Genomic DNA, 23,291 nt, shown 5'->3' with positions numbered 1-23,291 from the left:
ATATGTATTGTCTCTATGTGTGTTATTCCTGGCTGTGTGTTTTCATGTTGTGCACCAAGAACTGAAGAACACTGTTTCATTGGGTTGTACTTGTACAATTAGATAACATCAATAGTCTGCCCAGCCTTTGATCTAATCTTGTCCCCAGTCTGGTACTGTTGTGGTGCATGTGTTATTGCACCCATCATACCAGAATGTTGCCTTGGACTTGTTGCATGTAGATTTGGAACTCCAACTTGTCAGAAGGTTACCTTTCCAGCCCTTCCATGTGAAGGCCATCTTCAACACTGTGACCCAGCGTGGGACAGAGTGAATAAACTTGGGACCTCCAGGGAATTAAAGTGTCATAATAAGAAATGAACCACAAAATTAGATTACTGGTCCCAGCATATTGCACAGGAGGAACGGTTCATTTATTTAATTGAGTCAGCACTGGTATGAAGACAACAGCATTTGATCAAAACTCACTTTCCTGCTCAAGCAACTCTCTCAATAACCTTTAAAAGAAATGATACACGTTGAAGAAGGGCTCAGGCCTGAAATGTCGGAAATATATATTTACCTCCTATGGATGCTGGAGACCAGCTGAGCTCCTCCAGCATTTACTGTGTGTTTTTAAAAGGAATGAGGTATTTGAGTACTTGTGACAGAGAATTTATTTTTCAACTGCCATTAATATGAATCTCACTTCTTTAGACCTACGTCTGCTTCTTTCCTACATCCTGACCAGTAACATCTAACTCTGGACGACCCCTTCCAGTTTTCTGTACTCATCTCCACAGAACAGCACTCTCTACCTCTAAGGTCTCTTCATTACCATAATTTCACACTCTTGACTCAGCACAAATCAATCTATCTTGTGTTTTTCCCAGTGCTCTAAAATGCTTCAGTGCCTGTTACACCAACGACCACCCTTCAAACATCGTAATCCAATTACTTTTGGGAGGTTCTATCAATGTACACCATTTACCCCCCTGTATTGGAGTTGCAACACTGTGCACAACTATCCAGCTGCAGACTAATTAAGGAGTTGTACAAATTTCACATTTGATGAGTGAGATCATCAATGGTAGCTAAGAGATGTTGCAATAGTACCTTACGCTTAGACCAAAGCATTCACTTCCAAAGAGTTTTTAAAAAAATGGATTTTACAATAGTTTAATCAAAACTTGACAACTAGTGGTCTTTCTGTTTTTCTTTCAAAACTATTCTCGCACTTTACATCTATCCGTGACCTCTGCATTACCTAGGGTGCATACGAGTTACATCCACTACCCAGAAAATGTCAGAGCACTTTAGTGAAATCACGAAAGTGTGCAGTTAATTGATTCCAAATGGTTGCTTTCAAAAACCTCTTCATTTTTCTCATGTTTATACAGCTTTACTGGCCTAGGATGGAAGCCATGGCTCAATGTGGACTTTTAATCACCTTGAAAACAGTTTAGTCAGTGAAAGGGGGGAAAAAAAAGTTTTCAAAATACCAATGAAGAGTTGTCAAGCAGTGTTATTATTTTCATCGCATTTACAGGATTTGCGCTGTTCCTGGGTCACCTGACATAACAGAAAACATCCCTCTCCTTGTCACATGATGTTTGATAGCCGCAGAATGTAATTCGCCGTGACAACTGTATTTAAGATTTCCTGATGATATTGATGAATTGGAAAATGACTGCAATAAATTTTCACAAGTGCTTGCCGAAACCTGCCTTTTGACACCGAGGCGTAAAAGCCACGAAGACAAAGGGACCAAGATGTACTTCCTCTGTCCTTTCTTCCAGCTCTCTCCTTACATTGTCTTTTCTTTGTCCGCCCGTGAGTGCTGATTCGCATCAGGTTGTGGTCTCACCCAGGTCCTGCCGTCTCCCACCCACCATTCTTCACGTCCCATCACCGCCCCCTTCCCCAATCACCTTGCGATTTCTGGCAGCTGACAAGATGTTCGGATCACTCAATTGGACAGCTTTCGGACCCCCACTTCTGTCTGAGGAAATAAAATCTTTCCTCCACACCCCTCTCATTGTAACCTCTTCTGTTGACATCCAGGCACACGAATAGGCTGGGAGTTGAGGGAAGTTGAGTGGCTGTTTGCTGGCAGGGAGGCAGGTAGCATCGATAGGATGCCAAGTTGAACGTGCTTTTGCCTTTTTCTGCAGGCCAATTTTATTTGGCCTGCCTCTCACTTTAGTACATTTGATGTTAAAGATGGCACGGTGGTGTAGCAGGTAATGCAGTTTCCTCATGATTCCAGGCATGTTCTTGACATCATTTGCCCTCTGCTTGGAGCTTACACATTCTGGCTGTGACTGCGTGTTTCTCCCTATTGTTCGAGCTCCCTGCCATGTTCCAGAGATGGGCTGAATGTTCTAGTTTCCTCCTGAATGCATGTTGGTAGGTTAATTAACCTAATGTAGGTTAATGGCTGGAAGATTCAAAGGTAGGGATACAGGGAAATAAACAAGGTGGGAGATGGGGCCATTTCCTCATGAGCTGGCATAAATCTAATAGATCGAATGGATGCCTTCTGCGTCAAGGGAAAGAAGAGGTGGAATGGATAGCGTAGCAGTGAGCACAACGTTGTGACAGCACCAGCGACCAAGGTTAGAATCCAGTGCTGTCTGTGAGGAGTTTGTACGATCTCCCCGTACCTGTGCAGGTTTCCTCCGGGTGCTCCAGCTTCCTCCATCCTTCAAAACGTACCGGGGTTGGTGGTCAATTGGGGGTGAAATTGGGGCGGCACGGGCTCGTGGGGCAAAACAATCTGCTGAAGGAACCCAGCAGGTCATGCAACAACATTGGGAGAAAAAGAATGGTCAACGATTCAAGTCAGAGCCCTTCATCTTGAAACATTGACCATTCTTTTCCTCCCATTCATGCTGCATGACCTGCTGAGTTCCTCCAGTAGATTGGTTTTACCTCCATACTCCAGCATCTGCAGTGTTTTATGTGTCTCCAATGGAAGGTACTGTATTGAAGGTAATCCCAACAAGATGGCGCTGTGTCCACGTGGGTGATACCTCCACAAATGAAGCTTCCCTGACATCAACACTGAAGCTCCTGCTCTTCTCCAAATTTCTGAACTGGGATTGAATTATAAAATGGTTCTGTCTGAACAAATATTTGATGCTTATTACCTGTAAGTTTGGAGCTGATAAATTCCCAAAACCCAGACATTTGATGAATTTTCACTGAAATTATGTCGTGAAAATATCATTCAGATGCCGACAAAAGGAAACTGAGTTGAAATAAATCCTGCTTTTTCAACAAAAGCAAAAAAAAAATCCCTTCTGTTTACTTTGCCATATTTTGAATTTTAATCCTAGGGGGTAGAAAATAAAATGGACTTTTAAAGTCATTGTCATTTTACATTATCTACATTAATCTTCCGTATGTTGATATGCCTTAAAGAAATACTTCATTTAAACAGGGTCTATCACATTCATGAGTCAACATTCCAAGGTACTGCTTGTGAGTTGTTTTCCAAACTGTGGTCATTTTACAATGTATAGAATGCAGCAGCTAAAGCTCCCACAACCAAAAATCACCTGATCATTGCTTTTAAAGCAGAACTCTTGTCATTTATATAAAATTATAAAGAGCAGGAGTCCAAGAAAAGATCCTTGCAGAACTCCACTAGTCATTGACCTCCAGGCAGAATACATTCCGTCCACTACTACTCTCTGGTTTCTACAGGCAAGCCAATTCTGAATCCATACAGTCAAAGTTGCATGGATCCCATGCCTCTTGACTCTCCAATGGGGAACCTTGTCAAATGCCTTACTAAAATCCATATATCCCTTCACCTTCATCAATTTCTTTTGTTATCTCCTCAAAAGCTCAATTAGGCTCGTGAGGAACAACCTTTCCCTCTCAAAGCCCCATGCTGGCTTTCCCTGAGAAGACTGTAGTTCTCCAAATGGTCATAAATCCTGTCCTTAAGAATCCTCTCCAGTGGTTTGCACACATGTGACATAAGACTCGCTGGTCTATAATTGTCAGGATTCTCCCTTTTTAAGCCAGGGGACCCTTCTCCAATCCTTCAGCACCTCCCCTTTGGCCAAGGAGAATGGAAAGATTACCATCAACTTCCCATCAGTCTCTTTTCTCCTTTCCAATAGCAACCTGTCATCTGGATCTGAAGACATAGTAATTTTTTTTAAAGGAGATCCAGCACTTCCTCTTTCCATCCCAACATGATTAAGTACAAGATGTTTTATTCTTACCTCTCCTTTACCAAAGTTCTTTTCTCTGGTGAATACTGAAGCAAAGTATTAATTTAGGATATCCGCTACCTCCTCCACCTCCAGGCTAATGTTGCCTTCTTTATCCTTAAACAGCCCTACCTTCATTCTTAATGTCCTTCTGTTCTTCACATACTCATAGAACACCTTGGGGTTCTCTTTAATCTTATTTGCCAAGGCCTTCTCAAGTCCCCTTCAAGTGCTTTTAAATCCTTTCTTAAATTTCTGCCTGGCTACAATATTATTCTCTTGACCCCTTCCTGTGTTTAGCTTCCTAAATGTAATGTATGCTTCTTAAATAGCTGCGTCACCTGTTTTATGCCAAAGGTCAGGGAGCTGTGGTCACTATCCCCATAATGCTTCTCCAGTGAGAGGTCTATCACTTGACCATGTTCATTACCTAGTACTAGATCCAGTATGGCCTCTCCTCTCGTCGGCTTGTGTCAAGAATCCTGGCAAATTCTGCCTCATCCATTTCTCTTGCAGTGAGGAGGTGCCAGTCACTGTTTTGGAATATTTGCAACATGGTGAGAATGAAATCCACACACAGTTAGCACAATGGCCAGTGACCCGAGTTTGAATTCGGCACTGTACGGAAAGAGTTTGTACGTTCTCCCCATGTCTGTATGGGTTTCCTTTGGGTGCTCTGGTGTCTTCCCGCCATTCAAAAAAAATATGGTAAGTAAATTCTTCAAATTTAGACATACAGCACAGTAACAGCCCCTTCCGGTGCACGAGCCCCTGCCACCCAATTACACCTAATTGACCTACAATCCCCTGCATGTTTTGGGTGGGAGGAAACCGGAGCACTCGGATTGTAGGTCAGTTGGGTGTAATTGGACGGCACAGGCTCATGGGATGAATGGGCCTGTTACTGTGCTGTATGTGTGAAAAAAAAATGCAAAAAAAAATGCTAATATTCAGCTTCTGGGATTTTATTGGCTGAAATTAAGGGGTGGAGGTCTCCTAATGCAGATGACAGGTTTTGTTAGTGATTGTGGGACAGGTGACTCTCCCACTGAGCCCAGTCACTGCCTCAGGTAGGTCAACATTAAAATAAAAGCATTGTAGGAAAGAGAACCTTCACAGAATTCCCTCAATAGGTCTTGCATTTGACCTGAATCTGTAAAACAAGCTGTCGGAGGCTGCAACATCAATTACATTCAAAGGTGAGAATTTGGACTGCGGATGGATCAAATGCAAGAGAAACAGATGGAGAAGCCAAGATCAAATCAGCCATGATGTCCGTCATTGTTGGCTTGAAAGCTCTTAGTGGCCAATTTCTGCTCCCATTTCATACTGGTTCTGTAACAGCATTGCGCTAACTGCTACGGCAGTGATTCTCAACCTTATTCTTTCCACTCACGTACCACTTTAAGTAATCCCTATCCCATCGGTGCTCTGTGATTAGTAAGGGATTGCTTAAGGTGATATGTGAGTGGGAAGGGAAGGTTGAGAATCACTGCTCTAGACTCAATTGTTACTGAAATATTTTGCTTGAGAAAAATTGTCATTGGCCCATTTCCTTTGGAGTTATGAAACCGTGCACATAACGAGTCAATGAGGTACGATTAAAACAGCTGTTTTCAAACTTTTCATTTCCACCCATATACCACCTTAAGCAATCTCTTACTAAGCACCGGACACTAAGCACAGGGAATACTTAAAGTGGCATGTGAGTGGAAAGAAAAAGGTTTAGAACAGCTGTGGTACAGTAACCAAACCACTCACTATTTGTGAGAGCATTTTCTTTTGTTCATTTTATCTTTAAAAAGCAACAAATTTAAAAGAACGAGAGAGGAATCATACTCCAAGATTAGAACAAGACTGGATACAGGATGGGTGACCCTAAAATGGTAGAGAATTGAGAACTAGGGGGTCACAGTCTATGGATACAGGGAAAACATGAGAAATATCTTCCCCCAGCGATTGGTGAACCTATGGAAGTCTCCAGCATGAAATCAGTCGAAACAAAAGCACTTAATATACAGGTGCCACCTTTGGGCCAGGGAGGGGGAACTATTGCTAAGGATTTTTATCCCTGGTCAATGCCAGGGTGCAGGACAATTCATGATTAGCATGCCTAATCTAGGGAATTCTGATTATAACATTTCGTCTTAGTGGAGCCCAGTTTCTCTCAGAGGTCAGGTGCCACACCTTCAAGGGATACATGGGCAGAAAGTTGTTATTTAATTTTGAAAAAGGCTCATCTGTTAGGTATTAGCTCCCTTTCTTTTCTTGTCCCCGCCTCCATTAGGCAGAATTAAGAAAACATTGTTCCATCATTTTTTTTGTTCCCAAAGCTTACCTGTGGTGCGCTGAGGTAGCAGCGAGCAAGCACCAAACTCAAAAAACTGTACAACAGGCTTTATTCAGGTAAAAGTCTGAACACTGGTTCATGCCTCTGTGACTGGCTCAGGAGGGGCCAGCTCAGGTCTATATTTTGGTCAGCTGATTGACAGCCGGCCAGGTGGAGTCAGCCCCCTAGGAGTCTATTCAGGTCGGCTGATTGACAGCCGGCCAGGTGGAGTCAGCCCCTTAGGTGGTCTTCCTGCAGATACAGAGGTTGCCCTCTGCAGTAGGCTGGTCGTATCACTCACGTCTTACTGTGTTCACTCCATCAAGCCAAACCGAACAGTCCATTCATGGGCCTGTACCCTGGTCTGAAGCATTTGGCTCCCTTTCAGAAAGTGACTGGATCATTTTCACTTGTTATGTTATTCCAGAACGCTTGATAGTTCCATTGAAGTTAAAAGAGTATGGATGCTGCCCAAGTGTAGATTTTAAGAAAGGAAACAGTTTACATGGATCAAAATTATTCCTGTCAACAGGACTGAAGATGTGTTTTCAAGTGGATGGTAAATGTCTTATATTGCAAATTATAATGCTAAATGTCTATCTCAAGTAGATTATGGATAATAGTTTCTGGCGATCCTCCATTTGTTCAGAGCTAATTGGGAACTAAAACATGGATCATAATTAATAAAAATCTTTTTATTTCGACATTCACCAGTACACCCCCACACCATTACTCTCCGCAGATAGCTCTAACCCTTTCAACTGAAAATAACTTATATCTTTCAGGCAACCTTTAAGCCTTCTCTGCAGTCTCATTGAGCTGTGCATGTGTTTCTTGTTACAAGTACTGAGGTTGTTGTCTCCTGGCCATTTTGAGATGCACGGACAGGGATCCTTTGCTGAGCTCCTTGGAAGAGGACTGAAATCAAGAGGGAGATCATCTCCCTCCTCTCTGGGCAATGAGCTCTGTCTCACCGCACCCTCTCACTTCTATGCGCTGCTATCTTCCTTCTAACCACCTCAGTCCCAATGTAGGGCCTCATCCCAAAGCGTTGACTATCCCTTTGCCTCTGGACATGCTGCCTGATCCATGGAGTATTTCCAGCAGATTACCTCTCGCTCCAGGTTTTAGCATATGCAGTCTCTGTAATGTCATGGGGGCATAGTCCTCTGCAGCACAGAAACAGGCCCTTTATCCCCACTTGTCCAGTCAACCAAGATGACTACTTATGCCAATCCGATTTACTTGCTTTGGCCTGTATCCCTCAAAATCTTTCTTATATGCAATATGTATCTGTCTCCCTCACTCAGAACCTATCAGTGTCTCTGAAGGGACTCTCTTTCCCCTATCATTAGGGGTACCAGGCATTATTTAACAGTGTTGAGCTAACTGCTATTCTCACCCCACTGCCCTTCATTTCAATAGTATTTCATTCGTATTTCATTTACCACTTCTCTGCCCATTCTCCTCATCTATCTGTTTCTCTCTGCAACTCTTTGCCTTACGGCTGACAAAAGTTGAAGTATATCATGTACCTTACATGTTTTATGTACAATTTTGTGACAAGAGGAACTTTTAAACATTTATCTAACTACCTTTTAAATGTTGCCGTTGCACCTGCCTTTATCTCTTTCTCTGCACCTGGTTCCATTAACCTACCATTCTCTGCATGAAAAAGTTGCTCCTCAGGTCACCTCTACTCCTTTCCCCTCTCATTTTAAATCTGTGCCCTCCAGATTAAGAATCCCCTGCCATAGAAAAAAAAAGTTCTGCCATCTTATCCATGCCACTCATGATTTGATCTAGTTCTTAAAGGTCACCCCTCAGCCCCCTACACTGGGGGGGGGGGTGCTACAAGATTCTGAGAGGCATACGTAGACACAGATAGACAGCCAACACCTTCTTCCCTCAGGACTGGAGTTGCAAACACCAGACAACATCTGTTCAAAGAGAAGGGAGGACCATGAAGGGAGGAAAGTTTAGGGGAAACATCAGGGGTATGCTGCCTGAGAGCTATGGGTGTCTGGAATCATGGTGGAAGCTGAAATATTAGAGGCATTTAAGAGACACTTAGACGGGCACATGGATGAAAGAAAAATAGAGGGTTACAAGATAGGTGGGTTTAGTTTTTTAAATTAGGAATATATAGGCTGACACAACATCAAGGGGTGAAGGGCCTGTACTCTTCTGTAATATTCTGTTCCCACTCCTGGTAATGTCTTTGTGAATCTGTACCCTTTCCCTCAGTAAGTTATGATAGATAATGAATTGTTAATAATATTCTCTTGTTTTGGTGAGATAATTTGATGGTTTATTTGGAGATAGCATACAATTAGTTGTTCCTGAATTGTGATGTGCAAAGTCATGATTACCTGGGATGGACTGCAGACAGTTTTGACCTTCATTTTGTTTCCTTTGGGAGAAACTCTCAGCTGCATTATATTATTGACCTTGTTCAGGTGCAACTCCTCATTGACATTGTCATGAGAACAGAGAAGAAAAGCCCATCTCTGAAACCACTCCGATTTAATGCCCCTGATAGCTTGGGAACAGTACAGAGAGATACAATTGCTGATCATTGCCCTCCAGCAACCTCGGTTGGACCTTCAACTCTCCGGTGTTGTCTGCATGCTTTCTCAGTTAAGGTTTCCTTTGGCTGCTTCAGTTTCATCCAACATCCCAAAGCTCTGCAGCTTGGCTGGTTAACGGACCACTGGAAAAGTGTCCCTTGCAGGTGGGTGAGTGATAGAATCTGGGGGGTTTTAATAGGAATGTGAGAAGAATGAAATGATCTAAGGACAGGACATAAGTGCTTGGCACAGGCCATAAGATCTAGGAACAGTAGTAGGCCATTCAGCTCATCGAGTCCACTCTACCATTCCATCATGTGCTGATCCATTGTCCCACTCAGCCTCACTTCCACCCTTTCTCCTCCATATTCTTTGATCCCTTGACTATTAAGATACCTATCAATCTCTGCCTTAAAAGAGAATTCCAGAGGTTCACTCCTCTCTGGCCGAAGAAATCCCTCTGTTTTAAATGGGAGCTCTTCAATCCTGAATTCTGCCCTCTCGTCCTGGATTCTCTTACCATGGTAGGTTAATTGGGGCAGCACAGGTTTCATGGGTCTTCCATGTCGTATAGTAAAGTTGAATGATTGCCTGCTATATTTAACCTTCATTAGTTTCGGGAGCACAATATATGTTGAATTGTTTGCTAACCTTTATCCATTTTGTGGTATCTGCTTAGGCTAGCGTAATCTATGAATCAAACTTCTGGGTTGTTGCTGGACAGTCTGTCTCAGAACAGTTCAATCATTCACTCCCTGAACTTCAGGAGATCCATTTTATATGCAAGAAACACAAATACTCCCAACCACCAGAGAAGGAATGAAAATCTTTTTTATCTCAATTTTATTAAAAAATTGTCGGTCGCATTCCTCTTTGGCATGTTTTTCCTTTGTGGTTCTGAAGGTTTGCAAGAGGTTACGGTGTCTTCCAAGTGATTACATTTTAATATTAGCCCTGAATGTTATGGTGTAAATAAATATGTGATTCAATAGTTTAGTGTTTATGGATTTTCTGTGAGTTTATCTCCAGAATAATCAGGTGAAAGCCACAAGCAAGACTCTGCACTGAAAAGCCAGGGACCACTTGACTGGACTCAAATTGCTTATTTCCAGCTCTCTGATCTTCAGAAATATCTGACTCTTCCTTGAGCATATTAAGGAGGGGTTGGGAAGCATTCTGCATTTCGTCTATCTGGCCATCTTTCATGTGCTTGAGCGGTTGGTGCATCGCTGCCACAGTGCCAGCGACCCAGGTTCTAATCCAGAGCTGCCTGTAAGGAATTTGTACGTCCTTCCTGTGACCTGCATCAATTTCCTCCCACATTCCCAAGGCGTACGAAATTAGTAGGTTTATTGGCCACATGGGTGTATTTGGGCAGCAAGGAGTCTTGGGCCAGAAGGGCCTGTTACTCTAAACAATAAAATCCTGGGCAGTTGGTTCCAAAGGAACAGGGGCCTGGGTGAAATCAATTTGTCCTTTACCCTCTGCCATTTACAAGATTTTTCTGTCCGACCTTTGCCTCTCCATTGTGGAACACTAGTTCCTTCACTTTCTTTCCCCGCCTCCATCTAATGATTTTTATCAAGGTTGTGCCCATCAGCAGGACCTGGTTAAAACAGGTCCGATCTCTCAGCCTGATGTCCAACTGAAGCATTGCCCAGGAGTTAGAAACAACTGCAAATTTAAGGACCACCAACTGGATGAGATTTTTTCCTTGGGTATTGCAATGCTAAAGCAAACTCTAACATGCATCATTTACCAAACAACAACAGATTCAACGTTCAGATTTACTTTCAGAGTACATACATGACTTTACATACAATCCTGAGGTTATTTTTTCCCACGGGGAGGCAAAATTACCATTTATTGGGGATGCAACAAACTATCCTCAAGAATTACACATGTAAGGAAATAAAGAAATGGAAACAAACTGTGCAATACAGAGAGAGAGAAAAAAATCAATAAAATGAAAGTCCTTAAATGAGTCTCTGATTGAGTTTGTCGTTGAGGAGTCTGATGCTGGAGGGGCAGCAGCTCTTCCCGAGTCTTGACCTCTTTCCTGGTGGCAGCAGCGTGCTGAGTAGTGTGGATCTTTGATGATTGCTGCCGTTCTCCGATGGCAGCCTCCCTGTTGATGCTCTCAATGATGGGGAGTGGGGAGCGCTTTGCCTGGGAATGTCCTGGTCTGTATCCACAACATTTTGTATTGTATTGTTAATTCAGAAGAATTAATATTACACTTTCCGCAAGCACATTTACAGTAGTTATTCTACGCCCAGTAAAGTTCCAATGCAGCAAAACAGATGAAATTGTTTCTTGATGGTACTTATTAAAGAGGATTATTGGGCAGTTCACTTTAAAGTTGCCATAGAAACTACTTGAATGTGCACTGGAACAAGTAGATAGGGCCTTAAATTTCTCATCCAACAGTGCAAGACTCACTCAACACTGAAGTCATAGCCACGTGTTCAAATGTAAACAGCCGTCCAACCTTTCACCATATTCTCCAGTGGCCCTTTTATTCCTCTTGTTCTCCGTCTGTCCCATGTTTATCTGCGGCGGGGAGGAGTCCATGAACGCGTTCCTGGTGAAGAGTATGGCTGGCGACACAGCCCAGCCTTGTACACACATTGCAGAATGAACACTTTTAATTTTTCTAATATACATGAAAGTTTAGCTGCATTAACCTCAAGTCTTTGGTGGTGTAAATACGAACTTTTTATATTCATGTTAATCTTATTAAAATGCCAACAACATTTTACACATGTACTCTCCGCGCTCTCTACTACACATCAACAATCCTATGGAGAGGAATAATCTTTACCTCCTATGGATGCTGTGGGACCGACTGAGTTCCTGTGGGAACTTACAAATCTTGTAAGTGGAGAGAATTGAAACCACCAAGTTCCATGGAGATCACTTAAACTAGCGGCATATTGTAGACACACAACAGCCCCTCACTTGTCAGGATGACACCACAGCGACTGCACACCCTGAGACCTAAGCTACCCTCCACCATTATGTCAACCTACTATGGGAGCTCTGTTGAGAACGTCCTGGCTGGCTGCATCGCGATGTGGTAACAGTGGCTGTAGAGAAATGGATCAGGGGCAGAGTTGGCATCAGAAGAAGTCTGATGAGGGGGGGGGGCATTAGGGTAACCGCGATGGTGGTGGGGGGGCACAAACTGCCATTTGAGAACTTTGTGGTGGTGGGGGGGGGGGGGGTGGTCACAGGTGCCATACCTGCCATGGACCTCCTTCGTCTGTCATCACATTGCTCCCTCCCTCCAGTGTTTCAGTCAAACACACAAGCTTTTTTTGGTGGTCCCAGAGTATATTATGGTTAGAAGTAATAAACATAAGACAGTAGATGCTGAGATTGTAGAAAAAACACGATGAAATGCTGGAGGAACTCAGTCGGTCCCACAGCATCCATAGGAGGTAAAGATTATTCCTGACGTTTCGGGTCAGAGCCCTTCTTCAAGGTACCTTGAGCCAGGGCCCAGTCCAGTAATATATCTTTACCTCCTAAGGTTGCTGCAAGACTGGTTTTGTTCCTCCAGCATCTCTTTTTTTTAACTACATGATGGTGAGGGTTAGAGTAGTACAGGGGTGTTCAAGAGCCTGATAGCTGTTGGATAAAATCTGTTCTTGAACAGAACATCAGGCTTCTGTACCTTCTGGCTGAAGACACCAGTGAAAAGAGGTTGTGACCAGGTGATGGGAATCATTAATGATAATGGCAGAATCTCACATGGATGTTTTCAGTGGATGGAACATCGGTGCCTGTAACGGACCTGACTAGGTTTGCCACATTCTGCAGCCCATTTCTGGGCACTCGAGTTTCCAAACCAGGCCCAAATGCAGTCAGACAGTATATTTTTCACAGTCTAGCTATGCCAAATCTCCTCAGCCAACTTAGAAAATGGAAGTATTGTTCTGACTTCTATATAAATGCTTCAACTTGCTGGCTCCAGGAGAGGTCCTCCGATATGTGGACTATGAGGAACCTGAATGTACATCCCTCTTCATCTCTGTCCCATCAACAAAGACAGGTGTATAGTCTCCTTCCTGAACACCACAATAAGTTCCTTTGTGTTACTGATGTTGAAGGGAAGCTTGTTGCTGTGACACTAATGTGATAGTACAGATCTATCACCAATGTATATAGTGTATATAGTTACAGTACCTAGACTGTGCTTACAGCGATTGGCTGAGAACTTAGCCACGCCTACTGTCTGGGCCTTAAAGGGTTGTGTCCCTAGCCAGGTCGGATCATTCCGGACTTGTTGGTCACCTGTGAAGAGCTCCTGTCTTTTGCTAATAAAAGCCTTGGTTTGGATCAACAAGTCTTTGATTCTTTCGACGAGCTCTACAATTTTATTAACAAAAAGAAAAAAGAATTTTTTTTCAAAGGGATGGAGCATTTGACTCGGCCAGAAAAACTTGACATCGACCCACAGTCAGCTACAGCCTTCAAAGCCTTTAAGTTCTGGCTGTTGAACTTTGAAAGCTTCCTGAGATTCATTCAGGTAGAGGAGGATAACCAGCATCTAACAGCATTGCTCTCTATGGCGTCCTTGAGAGTCTACGAGAACATCCAGGATGAGACCACTTACACTGCAGCCACAAAGGTACTGAAAGAACTGTATGATCAACCGGTGAACAGAGTTCATGCCTGGCTCGTGCTTACGTCGTGGAAGCAACAGCCCGGCGAGTCCAGCAGGGCATATTTACAAGTATTAAAGGCATTGGGCAAGGACCGTAACTGTGTGGACAAAACTGCTGCCGAGATCACGAGCGACCTCGTCTGGGATGCCTATGTGGCCGGGCTCCGATCGAACGAAGTGAGGCTGCGCTTGCTCGAGCAAGGGGTAGAAAAACTAGAGGATGTGGCCCGGATTGCAATCACAATGGAGGATGCAGCCTTAAAGTCCAACGAGTTCTCTAGGGACTGGACCCCTCGTTCTGGTGTGAGTAGAGTGCCCTTCTACCCTACCACCCACCGATATACTGACGGCCTGTCGGCTGCTGCTACACTGCCCCCTGCGAACCCAAAATGTTATTTCTGCGGGAGGGACAAGCACAGCAGGTCCCAGTGCCCAGCAAGAAAAGCCAGGTGCCAGAAGTGCCTTAAAAAGGTCACTTTGCTGCAGTCTGTAGGTCTAAATTGGCCGCCAGCGTGTGAAGCCCAACCACCACTATCCCATTCAAACTCTTCTTCCCCAGAGCTCTCATCCAATGAGAGCGAGGGCTCCCCTGCGCGGCAACGCCTGACGTCACGGAGATGCCAAACCCGGAAGGGGTAGCCCACCCTCGTAACCATGGTGTTGGCCCGCCTCTTGCCCCCGTGCGGAACACTCGACCCGGCCTCGGTCCAGACCATGGCAACCGCTGCTGCTGCTGCCGGCACAGACACCCCCGGGGCCGACGCTACTGCTGCTGCTGCCCGCTCCCCATCTGCCGCTGCCAACGCCGCCGCCGATGCGGCACCACGATCGACTGGGGACCCGCCGCGGCCAACCAGGTACTCACCCTAGCGTCCATCCCACTACTTACCTTTCATCCGCCGACGCCGCCACAACAGCACTTCCGGGAGGTCCTCCAACCTGCTCCTCCAGCACTGACTATGTCTATGATGTCATCCCATTGTGTGAGGTCATCACACGGAACTCCCCTGTCAACTGGATCAGTGGCTGCTTCTATAACACTAAACCAGCAATGCTCTCATCCCCTCACTAAAGCAATGGAACTGATTAAAGTGCATGGACACTACACCAATTGCTTATTTGACTCTGGGTCAACTGACAGTTTTATCTGGCCAGATCTGGCCCTCCGTTGGGGACTTGACATTATCCCCGCTACCCAGAGGATCTCATTAGCGGTCGCACTCGACCGGGATAAAGGGGTATTGCATCGCCACGCTGGAAGTACAGGGTGTAACGGTCACCCACTTCAAATTATTCGTCCTTCCCCAATTGTGCGCCCCAGTGTTGCTGGGATTAGACTTTCAGTGTCAGTTCCGAATGGTGTTCCTACACTTTGGGGGACCCCAAGCCCCCACTCTTGGTCTGCCATTGCCCCACCCCTGAAGCACCTGAGCAACCCGCCCTCGTGCCCCGCCAGCACTCTTCACAAACCTTACCCCTGGCTGGAAGCCTGTGGCCGCCAAAAGTCGGCAATATAGTTATGAAAACAGGCAATTCATTAGGAGTGAGGTGCATAGATTGCTGGATGAGGGCATCATCGAACCCAGTTCAAGTCCCTGGAGAGCCCAGGTGGTGGTTGTCAAGAACGGGAAAAAGCTACGGATGGTGTTCGACTATAGCCAGACCATTAACCACTTCACACTCCTGGATGCATACCCCCTGCCACGCTTCACGGATGTGGTGAACCAGATCGCCCAATACCACATATTCTCCACCATTGACCTACGTTCAGCCTACCACCAGCTCCCGATCCGCTGTGAGGACCTACCATTCGCGGCCTTCGAAGCGAATGGGCGACTGTATCAATTTCTCAGGGTACCATTCGGGGTCACGAATGGTGTTGCGATCTTCCAGCGGAAAATGGACCGGATGGTGGACCAGAACGGGCTAACCGCTACCTTCCCGTATCTGGACAATATCACCATCTGCGGCCACGACACGCAGGAACATGACGCCAACATAGACAAATTTCTTTAAACTGCCCGTCGGCTGAACCTGACTTATAATTTGGACAAGTGTGTCTTCCGGACCACACGACTCGCGATTCTAGGTTGCGTGGTGGAGAACGGGATAGTCATGCCAGATCCTGACCGCATGCATCCCCTAATGGACTTACCCCCCCCACCCCCATACCCAGAAAACGCTGAAACGCTGCCTGGGCCTTTTCTCATATTACGCCCAATGGGTTCCACACTACACCGACAAGGCGCGTCCTCTTATCAAGACCACCTCCTTTCCCCTCTCGACTGAAGCCAGAGCGGCTTTCGATTGAATCAAATCCGACATCGCCGCTGCGACGCTGCTCGCGATCGATGAGTCTGTCCCGTTTCAAGTCAAGAGCGATGCATCTGACTTCACCCTGGCAGCCACCTTGAACCCTCCAAGGTCCAGAGAGTAGACACTCCTCAATCGAGAAGGAGGCCCAGGCCATAGTTGAAGCGGTGCGTCGTTGGAGACATTACCTCGCTGGGAGGTGCTTTACACTGTTGACTGATCAACGTGCGGTCTCCTTCATGTTCAGCAACACCCAGCGTGGTAAGATAAAAAACGACAAAATCGCCAGATGGAGAATCGAACTCTCCACCTTTAACTATGACATCCTGTACCGGCCTGGTAAGCTCAACGACCCACCTGACACGCTCTCCAGGGGGACGTGCACCAGCATACAGATGGACAGACTACAGAAACTCCATGAGGCGTTCTGTCATCCAGGAGTCACTAGGTTTGCCCACTTTGTGAAGGCACGCAACCTACCCTGCACAGTTGAGGAGATCCGCTCCATGACCCAAGCCTGTTCAGTGTGCGCTGAATGCAAGCCCCACTTCTTCCGTCTGGATAACTCCCACGTTATCAAAGCTACCCGCCCCTTCGAGCGTCTTAGCATAGACTTTAAGGGGCCCCTACCGTCGACCAACTGTAATAACTACATCCTTACGGCTATCGACGAGTACTCCCGCTTCCCGTTCGCTGTGCCCTGCCCAGACACCTCTGCCACCTCAGTGATACAGGCCCTTCACAGTATTTTCGCCATTTTCAGGTACCCCAATTCCATCCACAATTATAGGGAGTCCTCATTCATGAGCGCAGAGCTGCAACAGTACCTTCTGGAGTGTGGTATCGCTTCAAGCAGGACCACCAGCTATAACCCACGCGGTAACAGCCAGGTCGAGAGGGAGAATGCCACCATATGGAGAGCGGTTACACTAGCTCTCCAGACTAAAGGTCTCCCCACCTCACATTGGCAGGAGGTTCTCACTAGTGCCTTATACTCCATCTGCTCCCTCCTATGTTCCGCAACAAATGCCACCCCCCATGAAAGGATGTTCCTTTTCCCGAGGAAATCCAAATCATGAACCATTGTACCGGCATGGCTCACTGTCCCTGGCCCTGTCCTTTTGCGACGTCATGTCTGGCACTCAAAGAACAACCCCCTTGGTCGACTGAGTGACTCTACTCCACGCGAACCCGCATTACGCCTACGTTGAGTTCCCAGATGGGCGGGAGGACACTGTTTCGGTGCGGGACCTAGCTCAGGACGCGGTAGACCCAGTAAACCCCCCAATCCAATCTTCCCCAACTCTTTATTCTCCAGGCCCCGTGCCGCAACAGAAGGACCAACAGTACCCCAACGACCCGGGCCACCCTGCCAACAACACGACTGGGGAATTGAGCGAAGGAGCGGTCGCACCCGATGAGCCCGCTGGTGACACCACTCCGGCAACCCCAATCCTGGCACCACGGCGGTCACGCTGGATGGTCAGACCCCCTGACTGCTACAGTCCTTAACCTACCCCTTCCTTTCATTCTCTCCCTCGTTTTTTTGTTTTTTTTTCCAGGGTCATTTCTCCAAGAAGGGGTGAATGTGATAGTACAGATCTATCACCAATGTATATAGTGTATATAGTTACAGTATCTAGACTGTGCTTACAGCGATTGGCTGAGAGCTTAGCCACGCCTACTGTCTGGGCCTTAAAGGGTTGTGTCCCTAGCCAGGTCGGATCATTCCGGACTGGTTGGCCACCTGTGAAGAGCTCCTGTGTTTTGCTAATAAAAGCCTTGGTTTGGATCAACAAGTCTTTGATTCTTTCGACGAGCTCTACAACCACGTAATCAGATTCTCAATCTCCCGGGGTCATCAAATGCTGTTCTTCAGAATTAGAATCAGAGACCGAATCAGGTTTATAGTCTTGAAATGTGTTATTTGACGGTAGCAAAATTATAAGGAATAAGGTCCAAAATTACAATAAATGACAATTCCGTAAATACAAAATTTAAAAGGGCAGCGCTGTTGGTGAAGCGGATATTGTAACGCCTTTACAGTGCCAGCGATCGGGACTGGGGTTCGAATCCCACGCTGCCTTGTCAGGATTTTGCATGTTCTCCCCGTGTCTGAGAGGGTTTTCCATGGGGGCTCCAATTTCCTTTGAAACATACCGGGGGCTGTAGATTAATTTGGTGTAACTTGGGTGGACTCGTGGGCCGGAATGGTCTCTATGTCTAAATTAAATTAAAATTAAATTAATCTAAAACTTAATTTAATTTTTTTTAAAATAAATAACTAGTGCAAAAAAAGAGAAAAGATGAGGGAGTGTCCATAGATTTATTGTCCATTCAGAAATCTGATGGCAAAGTAGAAAAATTTGTTTTTGTTGTGTTGCATGTGTGTCTTCAGGCTCCTGTATTTCCTTCCTGTAGGTAACAGTGAGAAAAGGGTCCTTGATGATGGAAGCTGCTTTCTTGAGGGACAGCCTCTTAAAGGTGTCCTTAATGAGGTGAAGATTAATGCCCATGATGGCACTGACTGAGTTGTCAACTCTCCATAGCCTTTTCCTGTCCTGTGCATTGGCACCTCCACACCAGACAGTGATGCAACCAATCGGAATGCTCTCCACGGTACATCTGTAGAAATTTGCAAGTCTTTAGTGACCTACCAAATCTCCTCATGTTCCTAATGAAATATACTTGGTAGCATGCCTTCTTCAGAATTGCATCAACATGGAGATCCCAGGATAGGTCTTCAGAGATGCTGACACCCAGGTACATTCAAACCTCTAGAACTATTTTGGTTTGTCCCTTTCTAAACATTGAAAGAACATTATTTCCATCACTTTTGATTTTCATATAATTAAAGGTTCGAATAGAAGGAGATACAGCAGGTATGCAATGCAACTGAGGGGCACGTGGGCTGTGAGGGAGATTTATTTTTTGTTGGGATTGGTGAGGAGAGAGAGGAGGGCAGAACGTTCCAATTTTATTTTTTTGTTGGGATAATTTGTTGGCTGCTATTTTGTTGAGGTTTTGCAGACAATTCATGATAGAACAGTTGGCATTTATCCACTATACACTAGAAATTTCTGGACTCCTTCGCAAATGTGTGAGTCCCAAATTTTCTATCCCAGTCCCACCACTGATTCCCCATCTGTGATTATCCTGTGGACAATGCAAAGGCTTTAACATTGGTTGAGTGCTCCTTTTCCCCATGTAACATTCCACTACATAGTAATTTAAGGGAGGAATTAACCCACTGAAAATAGTCAAGGAATGTAACATGTTAAATGCCATGGTTACTGCCATGTTGTTACAACTCCAGCGATTGGGACCTGGGTTCAAGTCCCACGCTGTCTGTAAGACACGTTCTTCCCGTGTCTGTGTGGGTTTTCCACAAGGGCTCAGGTTTCCTCCCACCATTAAAAAAAAACAATGAACCAGGGGGGGTGTAGGTTAATTGGGTGTAAATTGGATGACACAGACCCGTGGGCTGAATGGCCTGTTACTGTGCTGTCTGTCTAAATTTAAAATTAAAAAAAAAATACAATTGGCCACCTGAATATCACAATTGGGTTAACTAACTTAATGCCAGGGAATTTAATTTAACAATTAGTAAATGATTTGCATTTTATTAAAGCAACTGGTTTGGTTCAAAAAATGTTGCACTCTAGAGTGTGTGACAGGTCAACTGAATGGTTGGATTGGAAGTAGAGGGGGAGAGATAAACCAGATGACTGAAGGGAGACCCTTGGAAAAGAATGCAGTTTAAATAGACCTTTGATTCCCATTGGCTTTGCGATGATTTCTTTCTTTCTTTTTCCTTCCTTCCTGATTGGGGAAGAGGTGGGTGGGGTGGTGGGGGAAGTACAACATGGGCAACACAGGTCCCAAACTGTTTAACCTCCCTCATCCTTATTTCCATTCATTTTAATAGAAATAATGGTCAGGAAATGTATTAAATTCCTGGTTTTTCATCATTAATAAAATGTTTTTAAAAGTTTTGGTATCCCTTTCTGACTTCAAAAGTGATTTGCTACTTTAATAAAAAAGTTGCTCAATTATAAGGAATATTTTTGCCAGTTTTTAAGCAGACAAATTAATTGCCACAACAACTTAATTAAAATTCATTGTTTTAAACGACCTCTTCCTTTCTTAATTTACAAAGAAAACTTTTCTTCCATCCAATCTAAAATATTTCACTTCAATATCTTGTCAAATTTTAACGCAGGATTTAAAAAAAAACAAAAAGATCTAATATCTTTAAATGAGACTTTGGGCCAGAAATGATTGCCAGTGGCTGTTTATTCAGTAACTGGATACCAAAAGAGTAATGACTGATCTGGTCACATCATGGGAGCAACCATTACATGATGGACACGCTTTTAATCACCAATATAAACCTTACTTATCTGCCTGAATAAACTTGTTCTCTGCACAGTCAAGGTTAAGAAGGAAATCCAATTCTGCTGGGTTAAAATATTTCCTCCACGTAATCAGATATCAGCTGTGCTCATCAAAGTTGAACTGATAAGTGGAACATTTTTTTTCAGGTAGAGTCCACAAGCGCACCATCAAACACTCCCAGGGCAGATAGAGCAAGGGTTAAATTCGGGATGAAGCATCCCCTAGCTAACATGCCCTGAACGCGACACTCAGAAAAAACATAACCATGGCAGTGTGACAGTTTTACTGCCCCTACCCAGTCCTCCCTGTGTGACATTTTCCAGCAAGTGTCGCATCCTGCCTACAATTCAAGCACTTGCCGGCAATAAACTACGTGTGGGATTGAAGAGAGCAAAGCATTGGGTTGAATAGGCTCTGCATTGCCAAATTAAATAGCTGCATTTGTTTGGATTCTGCTAATAGTTTCCCAGAATATTAAGAAAATGTTTTAATGGAACTTCCTGCCTGGATAGTTTGTTTCATTCCCTGGATGAAGATGCAGAAAGATGGGTCAGTAAGTCTGCAGATGATACGAAATTTGGAGGTGTTGTGGATAGTTTTGTAGGTTACAACAGGATATAGACAGGACTCAGAGTTGGGCGGAATATCTCAAGGCTGATAGGATAATTAAGAAGGCCTGCGGTATTCAGGGCGTTGTTAGACAGGGGATTGAGTTCAGGAGTCATGAGGTAATGTTGCTGCTCTATAAAATCTGGTGAAACCACTCTTAGAATATTGTGTTCATTTTTGGTCACCTCATTACAGGTTGTGGAAGCTCAGGAGACTTACCAGGATGTTGCCGGGATTGGAAAACATGACTTCTGAGGCAAGGTTAGCAGAGCATAGATAAGGTAGACAGCTGGCACCTTGCTCCCAAGGTTGGAGTAGAAAACACCAGGGAATATCTGTACAAAATTAAGAGAGGAAAGTTTGGGGGAGACGTTAAGTTTTTTTTTACCCAGAAAGTTGTGGGTGCCTGGAATACATTGCCAGGGATGGTGGAGAAGGGTGGTACAATAGGGGCATTTAAGAGACTCTTAGATAGGCACATGGATGAAAGATGATAGAGGGTTAGGAGGTAGGGAGGGTTTAGTTTTTTTTGCAAGCTGTATATGGATCGGCATTTCATTGTGGGCTGAAGAGCCTGTAGTGTGCTGTAATATTCTGTGTTCGACGTTGAAGAAAGCAGCCCAGCACCATAATGGACCTCACCCACAGCACAAAGATAATATTCAATCACCTTTAGAGGACTTACCACAGCCTAGAGATCAGTAATTGAAAGTAATCCTAGTTTTGCACCACAATCCAACATTGACCACAAGGTCAAAACAAGTCTTTCAGAAGCTACAGAGGGATGGTTGAATTCCATTGCAATTTTATATTGACTCAACTGTGACGTCCCAGTGACATTTCCGTCCATGTTTTATTCTCTTTTAGCTGTGGAATAATCACAAGAGAACACCATAAACAGGTGGCATGGTTGGTGTAAGTTAGCACGCCTTTACAGCGCCAGTGATTGGGAACAGACCGAGGTTTGAATCCCGCACTGTCTGTAAGGAGTTTGAACATTCTCCCAGTGTCTGTGTGGGTTTCTCTGGGGACTCCGGTCTCATCCCAAATACTGTGGGTATAGGTTAATGGGATGTAAATTGGGTGGCACAGATTTGTGGGCCAAATTGGCCTGTTACTGTGTGGTACTGGGAATGTAAGTTAATGGAGTGTAAATTGGGTGGCATGGACTTGTGGGTCAAAATGGTGTGATACCGTGTTGGACTGAGAGTGTAGGTTAATGGAGTGTAAATTGGGTGGCATAGACTTGTGGGCCAAAATGGACTGTTACTGTGTTGTATTGGGGGTGTAGATTAATGGGGTGTAAATTGGGTGGCACGGACTTGTGGCCCAAAATGGCAGGTTACCTTGTTGTACTGGGGGTGTAGGTTAATGGGGTGCAAATTGGGTGGCACGGACTTGTGGGCCAAAATGGCAGGTTACCTTGTTGTACTGGGGGTGTAGGTTAATGGGGTGTAAATTGGGTGGCATGGACTTGTGGGCCAAAATGGCAGGTTAGCATGCTGTATGTCCAAAAAATACAAAAAAAAACACAAGGCATAAAGGTGGTTGAACTGAGGTAAGATGTGGAGAAGACTCTCTTGTGTTTCTAAAAGCAGGGTGACAGATGGGAGGGAATGATATTATGAGAATTGGAGATGGCTGAAGATCATTTTCAAGTGCAATCCCATGCATATCTTCCCAGCAACCATACTTCAGAGGAGGTATTAATCCAAGGTTCCATTTGTTTTCTCAGGTGGACATGAAAAATCCCACAGGAAGTTATTTGCAATGCTCAGCTTCAACTTTTCTTCAACCGACATATCTAAAGCAAATAAAATGGCCATTTTCACATCACTGTTTAGTGAAGTTTCAAGTTTATTGTCATCTAATTGCACAAGTACAATATGAGAACTGCGGAGGGTCAGTTGGCCATTCGGCATTTTCTCTGTCCGTGGGAAGAAGCTGTTCCTCAGCCTGGTTTTGCTGGCTCTGATCCTCCTGGATCTCTTTCCCGGTGGAAGCAGCTGAAGATGGTGTGGACATAGTAGTTATCAATGATTTTGCACGCCCTCTTCAATGATCCCAGTTGATCACGCGGGGGTGGGGGGGGGGGGGGGGTGGGAAGGAGATGCCAGTGATTCTCTCTGCCACACTTATGGTCTTGTGGATTGACCTCCGATCCATTTCTCTGCTGCAACCATACTACACTT

The 23,291-nt window shown here is 44.9% G+C and overlaps 2 long non-coding RNA genes across 3 annotated transcripts in view; one reads left to right on the top strand and one right to left on the bottom strand.

Moving 5' to 3' along the window:
* LOC138752501 (uncharacterized) overlaps positions 1 to 14,729 on the bottom strand; it is a 57,761-nt gene extending 43,032 nt beyond the window's left edge. Inside the window, exon 1 of the long non-coding RNA XR_011350699.1 lies at positions 14,669 to 14,729. This is a non-coding gene — a long non-coding RNA (uncharacterized lncRNA). The remainder of the gene's footprint in view (positions 1 to 14,668) is intronic.
* The window catches only part of LOC138752502 (uncharacterized), a 148,794-nt gene extending 125,870 nt beyond the window's left edge, over positions 1 to 22,924 (top strand). Inside the window, exons 4-5 of one of the 2 annotated variants that reach the window (XR_011350701.1) lie at positions 18,514 to 18,855; positions 22,835 to 22,909. This is a non-coding gene — a long non-coding RNA (uncharacterized lncRNA). Of the gene's footprint in view, positions 1 to 18,513; positions 18,856 to 22,834 lie in introns of both variants that reach the window. The other variant, XR_011350703.1, reaches the window with a different exon arrangement.
* The last annotated feature ends 367 nt before the right edge of the window (positions 22,925 to 23,291 follow it).

The sequence above is a fragment of the Narcine bancroftii genome, chromosome 2 (genome assembly GCF_036971445.1).
Source record: "Narcine bancroftii isolate sNarBan1 chromosome 2, sNarBan1.hap1, whole genome shotgun sequence".
In the NCBI taxonomy this organism is placed as follows: domain Eukaryota; kingdom Metazoa; phylum Chordata; class Chondrichthyes; order Torpediniformes; family Narcinidae; genus Narcine; species Narcine bancroftii.
The sequence above is the reverse complement of the archived record's forward strand: the minus strand, read 5'-3'. Positions and strand labels throughout refer to the sequence as shown.